A 6,816-nucleotide genomic window follows, 5' to 3' on the forward strand; every position below is an offset into this window, starting at 1 on the left:
TGTTATGTTTCGATAGAACCATTGAAAAACAGGAACATCATTTCATGTTTTTCATTTTTAGAATATGTAGAATAGTGTTAATGTTTTAAAAAGGGAAGGTATTACTATTGCGACATATTTATCCTCCTTATACCGCCCGCTGTCAAACATAATTTCATCAGCACAATAAACAGGAGTGTATTCATACAAAGCACAACATTGTTTTTCTGAGCGAGCAAACTTAATGTAACTTCTGCTACTGTGTGTTGCTGAATCACAGGATTACCTTACATCACATTGCATTCCTTCACATTACATTACACCCCTGCAATGTTGCAACCACTGTACCTTAAACTGTATCAGAGATTACCAAGACACAATGTGTGTGTGTGGGTGGGTGTGTGTGTGTGTGCTTTTGTGCATTTTTGTGTATATATTTGTGTGATTGTGTCCGTGTATATGTGTGTCTGTGGTTGTGTGTCGTTGTGCTTGTGCATATGTGTTTGTGTATACGTGTGGTTGTTTGTGTGAGTGGTTATGTGTATGTTTGTGTGTGGTTAAGTGTAGATGCCTGTGTGTAGGTGTGTGTGTGGTTGTGTGTATGTTTGTGTGTGGTTGTATGTGTGTATTTGTGTGAATGTGGTGGTGTGTGTGTGTGTGTGTGTGTGTGTGTGTGTGTGTGTGTGTGTGTGTGTGTGTGTGGGAGTAGTTAAGTGTGGTTGCCTGTGTGTATGTATGTTTGTGTGTGGTTATACGTGGTTGCCTGTGTGTGTGTGTGTGTGTGTATGGTTATGTGTGGTTGCCTGTGTGTGTGTGTGTTTATGTGTATGTGTGTGTGTGCGTGGTTGTGTGTGTGTGTGTGGTCACGTGTAGTGCCTGTGTGTGTGTGTGTGTGTGTGTGAGACAGCAGCAGCTCTCTGCCCACCCTGGTAAACAGCGGTCGGGGACAGCCGCTACATTGAGAAACATTGCCCTTATCTTCTCTCGCCCGGCGCCAAATCCCCGTGAAAATTGCATCTGCGCTCTCGGTGCTGGTCATCACAGAGACGCGACGAGCGAACCCTAACACGCCGAGAAGAAAGACTCTGACACAAGATGGCCACCACCCCCCCCCCCCCCCCCCCCCCCCCCTCCCGTTTCCAGCGTCGCCTCGACGCTACAAAGGACGTTTGTGGACCTAATGGCGGTACAGTGGGCCCATCAGCGGCGCCGCGACGCCCGCGCCGGCCGAGTTAGATCCATTTGAGGGAGAGGAGACAAAGTGAGACGGCGGCGAACACGTTCCGGGAGAGGCGCGCGCTGCGCCAGAGTACATAAATTGCCGGTAATGAGGCACGGGGGAGAGGGCGCGCGGCGCGCAGAGGTCGAAGATACTTTGTCTATAACTGCTGAATGGAAACGGCTCGTGAATGCAATTGGGCGGCGAGGGGCGGGGACGACACACGGGGAGGGAGGGGGACGCTGGGGGACGGGGCGCTGTTCATCTGGAGGTCAGGAGCAGACAGCGGTGAGCCACGCAACCCCTGACTGGGGAGGCGGGGGGGACGGGGGACGGGGGACGGGGGACAGACGTGAGCTGGATGTTAGGGGGAACCCCCCCCCCCCCCAAACAGAACAGGTTGACCCACTCAGGAGAGAGGAGCTGTTCCGAGGACGCACACATGCACACACTTGTGCAAACACCCAAAGACATGCAAATACTCATAAAGTACATTGACACAAACGGATACATACACACACATACACATACACACATCCCCAAAGGAACCATGAAATCATCGCACACACACACACACACACACACACACGCAAATACTTATGCACACACACAAACAGACACAAACACACACACACAGGAACCACAGGTACCCTAATATCATCACAAACATACACAAAAAAATAAATGCACAAACATGGCAGCATCACTCACACACACGCACGCGCCTAGCCGCGTGTGTGTTCCACTGCGCTCAGATACACACAGACACACACAGAAACACACACACCCGCTGCCCGTCCGGCCTTCACAGAGGGTGAATCGTTGAATTCTCGGCTGCAGGATTCTCTCACCTTGGGTGACACATAATGAATATTTCCCATTTCCAGCTTAGCCTCACTTAAACATTTACTCTGCGCTCTCGTCTCTCTTTCCCGCGCTAACCTTTTGTTCTGGCGCCGCTGACGTGCTCTCTGGTGTGCGCTTGCTGGTCTGACATTCTTTACAGTAAACGCGGCGCGCAGTTCTGAGGGAAGGAACTCAGGCTCATTGTTGGACGGTTCGCTCCCTGAATGTTTAGGTTCCCTTGTAACGATAATTAGGCCGGGAGTCGCATGCGCAAAACAACGGGGAGAGGATCCCCCGCGCGTCTCTGCGTATTAATACCTGGCCATCAAAAAAACATTATTATGCTAATGAGGACATAAAAGGATATGCATGTTTCATGCTAATAGGGAAGATCCACGGGCATCTTAAAGGATAAAGCATTAAAATTAAAACACTCATTATGGCTCCGAGTGCCGTGCAGATTTGCCACTCACGCGCACACACACACACACACACACACACACACACACACACACGCACACGTCGATATATCCAAAGACATATTTTTTCGCACACACGCGAAAAAAGTCACCCATACTCTCCATTCTCCCTGTTCGGGGGGGACTAGGTGCCCACTTGAAGATGCCCAGCCCACAATCGGCCATGCCCACAAATGTACCACGCCCACACATGTGCCACGCCCACTGCCCCTCCCTCCGTCCTCCCGCCCCCCCGGCACGGCCTGCAATGGGAGGAGAGCGGCAGAATCGGGGGACATCTGTGCCTCCTGTTGCAGCGCGGCAGCGGGCAGAGAGAAAGTGAATTCCAACATTAATGACGGAGCTCTGCAAGCTGTCCTTCCACGTTAGCCATCCATTACGCCGCGGCTGGCTAGCCCCAATAACACGCGCACGCCTGAGAGGACGGGGCGCGCACGTGCCCCCACGCACACATTCGCATTCATACACGCACAAAAGCAAGTGCGCTCCTACACACACACACACACACAAACATACACACACACACATACACACATACAAACACACACACACACACGTGCCCCCCGCACACACAAACAAGTCTGTGTGTGCTCCTACACAAAAGCACATGTTCGCTCCTACACACACACACAAACACACACACACACAGAAACTCATTTAAACACACAAACACTTGTGCCCCCCCCCGCACACACACAAAAGCATGTGTGTGCTCACACACACACACACATAAAAAACTCATGTACAAGTGGTTATAGGTTCCCTGCACTGACTACCTGCACACGTAGACATTGACTCACTCTCTCTCTCTCCTCTCTCTCGCTCTTTGTCTCCCTCTCCCTCTCTCTCTCTCCCTCACTCTCTCACATACAGGGCCAAAACGGGTGACCACCTGGAAATCAAATGTGGTTATCTTAAAGCAAAGTGGTTCATAGTCCAACGCTTCGCTCTGTCCCCACCTGGTACTCTCTCTACCTCCTTGCGTCCCTTTCTCTCCCTCCTTTTCGGGTCTCTCTCACTCTCTCTCTAATTATAGGTTCCCTTCTGTGTGTCTTCATCACTCTCTCCTCAAAGACGGTCGTACTATCCTCTGTGTGTATCTCTCAATTGTGTCCCTGAAGTCTCTCTCTCTCTCCCTCTCCCTCCCTCTCCCCCTCCCCATCCCCCTCTCCCTCTCTCTCTCTCTCTCTCTCTCTCTCTCTCTCTCTCTCTCTCTCTCTCTCTCTCTCTCTCTCTCTCTCTCTTTCTCCAGCACTTTTTTCTAATTTTGCTCGCATTCTTTATGGGGGTGATCCTACATCTGTGAATGTGTGTGAGTGTGTGTGTGTGTGTGTGTGTGTGTGTGTTCCAGCTGAATCAATCAGCTGGAAACATACACATGTATGTGTATGTGTGAGGCCAGATGATTGGACATGAGAGCAACGTATCTGACAATGTGGAGCTTCTACCCTCTGACTTACACACTGCAAGGACACACACAGCAGATGCACACCGAACATACTCACGCACACAAACACACAGAGACACACACAAAAAATACACAGGCATCAGACACACAGTTACGCAAGCTTACACACACACACACACACACACACACACACACACACACACATTGGTTACACACAGTTACGCAAGCTTACAACCACACGTCCACTAACGCACACACACACAAACACACACCCCACAGTTCCACTCACATGAACATAGATATATATATATGTTTTACACACAGATATAGACACACACACACACGCACACACACACACACACACACAACACAGCTTCCCGAGGAAACACACAGAGCTCTGTCTGTGGGGGGCTTGAAGACATCTCTGAGCTGTCACGCTTCCCCAGACTTGCAATAACGTCAAAATCCTCGCCAAAAGTTAGAGAAGAAGAAAGAGCTAGTCTATCACTCACTGCTCCCATTCTATCTCTCCTTCTCTCCATCATCCCTTCTCTCTGTCCATCCTCTTGCTCTCTCTCTCTCCCCCACTCTCTCCTCTACAGGGAAATAACACAACAATGAAGAAAGAGAAATATAGAATGAAAGAAAGAAAGAAAGAAAGAGAAGAAAGAAAGAGAAAGAAAAGAAAGAAAGAAAGAAAGAAAGAAAGAAAGAAAGAAAGAAGAAAGAAAGAAAAGAAAGAAAGAAAGAAAGAGACACAGACCTCTGCCTCCTCCGCTCGTCATAAAACAACAAGCATACCCCCAACTGAGGACCTTGGAAAGGACACCTGTGCATCTCTTCTGGAGGCTACATCAAAACAAAAACAATAACAACAAATGCAAAAATACATGAATTAAAAAAACGACCCAAAAAAACACATGCATGCAGAAAAAAAAACATGAATAATGATCTACATTTCTATGACTCATATCTTGTGAATATTTAAATATTTCCTGTGTATTTTTGGTTGTTTTATTCTCTGTTTTAATTCTCCTACTGTAATGTACTTTGTGGTCAGACGTCAACATCATCAATGATCAAACAAATGCAATGAAATACTTTATACAGTTATACACTTATATATTATGTATCTATAAGTATAAATACTTATACTACGAAGAAAATGGCGATTGAGGAAGATGTATTCAGGTGGTGCCTATAGAACCTGGTGGCTGTGTGTGTTTGTGTGTGTGTATGTGTGTACACGCACACACACACACATATACACACAAGTTTCTTTGATCTAGAAATTCCTAAACAACATTGCTTGCAGCAGACGATCGTCACTCTGAAAACAAGCTGCTTGTTTCAGCGAGAGAGAGAAAGAGAGAGAGAGAGAGAGAGGGATGAGGGCGAGAGAGAGGACAAAGAGAGAGAGAGAGAGAGAGAGAGAGGGGGATAGAGGGAGAGAGAGAGAGGGATAGAGAAAGAGAGAGAGAGAGGGACGAGGGAGAGAGAGGACAAAGAGAGAGAGAGAGAAAGAGAGAGAGAGAGGGGGGGAGAGAGAGAGAGAGAGAGAGAGAGAGAGAGAGAGAGAGAGAGAGAGAGAGAGAGAGGGGGGGGGAGAGAGAGAGAGGGAGAGAGAGAGAGGGAGAGAGAGAGAGGGAGCGAGAGAGAAAGATGGAGAGTGGAAGAGAACCTTTTGCGGGGAACACACAAACACACACACACGCGCGCGCACGCTGAGACGCGCACAAGCTCACACGCACAAGCCGGGATTGCTCTATTCAGGGGAGTGCAGCAAATGTGTCGTACTTCAAGTGTTTCACAATTACCAGCCGATTATATCAGCTCCATTTGCATATTAAAAGGCAGAATCCTCCAAGACGCAGATAATAGCGGGGTGTTGACAATCGCCCTCCCTCCCCCTCCCTCCCCCCTTCCCCCCGCCCGCGCTCGTTATAAACCAGGCGCTGCGAGATTCGGGATGCACGACGCGGCGCTACTCGTGTCGTAAACCCTTTATTGTGTAAATAATCACACTTACAGAGGACGGGAGATGGCCGGGCGCCGGTGAAAGCCAGCTAATTAAAAAGCTGGGGGACGGCTCGCTATGGCGACGCCGCCAAGGCAACCATTCCATCACGCCAGACCTTTTATTCTGCTGGGTGGGGGGGGGGGGGGGGGATTTTGGGGGGCTTTTTCTACTCCTGTTGTGAACGCCGCGTGCCCGGGTAATGCCGTACCATACAATAACACGATCCTTCAGACGTGGCCGTCCTCTCTTCATAAAGGTGCTTCGATTTCACTCATTACCCAAACGACCGTGGAACACTTTGCCAGTCATCATCGTGTCCGTTCTTGTGTGTGTGATGTTTAGGAGCGAACCCGCAAGTTTAAAGTGAAAGGGGTGTTTTTTTCCCTTTCGGCGGTTCATTCCTCGCTGGTAAAACGGGTAGCACAGATCCTTGGTGTGAGTGGTTGCAGCACGACGTCAGCCCCGACCGGCACAAGGATTAACTGGGCCACATCGGAGGATGCACATAAATAGTGATCACACATCCTGCGAGGTGCCATCCATCCACGCTGAGAGGAAGAGAGGTAGAGGGAGAGGGAGAGAGAGAGAGCGAGAGAAAGAGAGGGAGAGGTAGAGAAGGAGAGAGAGATGGAGAGGGAGAGAAAGAAAGAAGAGGGAGAGGGAGAGAGGGAGATAAAGAGAGGGAACGGGACAGAGAGGGAGGGAGAGAGAGGGAACGGGACAGAGAGGGAGGGAGAGAGAGATGGAGAGGGAGAGGGAGAGAGGGAGATAAAGAGAGGGAAAGGTAGAGAGAGGGAGAGAGAGAGAGTGTCTGGCTCTTTATTTATCACTCAGTAACAGGAAATACTCTTTTTTGTTTACATTG

General features: G+C 49.3%; 1 long non-coding RNA gene across 1 annotated transcript in view; it reads right to left on the reverse strand.

The window, feature by feature from the left end:
• Positions 1 to 3,397, reverse strand: part of LOC132452425 (uncharacterized) — a 256,155-nt gene extending 252,758 nt beyond the window's left edge. Inside the window, exon 1 of the long non-coding RNA XR_009524324.1 lies at positions 3,383 to 3,397. This is a non-coding gene — a long non-coding RNA (uncharacterized LOC132452425). The remainder of the gene's footprint in view (positions 1 to 3,382) is intronic.
• Between the last annotated feature and the right edge of the window lie 3,419 nt (positions 3,398 to 6,816).

Source organism: Gadus macrocephalus, chromosome 2 (genome assembly GCF_031168955.1).
Source record: "Gadus macrocephalus chromosome 2, ASM3116895v1".
Lineage (NCBI taxonomy): Eukaryota > Metazoa > Chordata > Actinopteri > Gadiformes > Gadidae > Gadus > Gadus macrocephalus.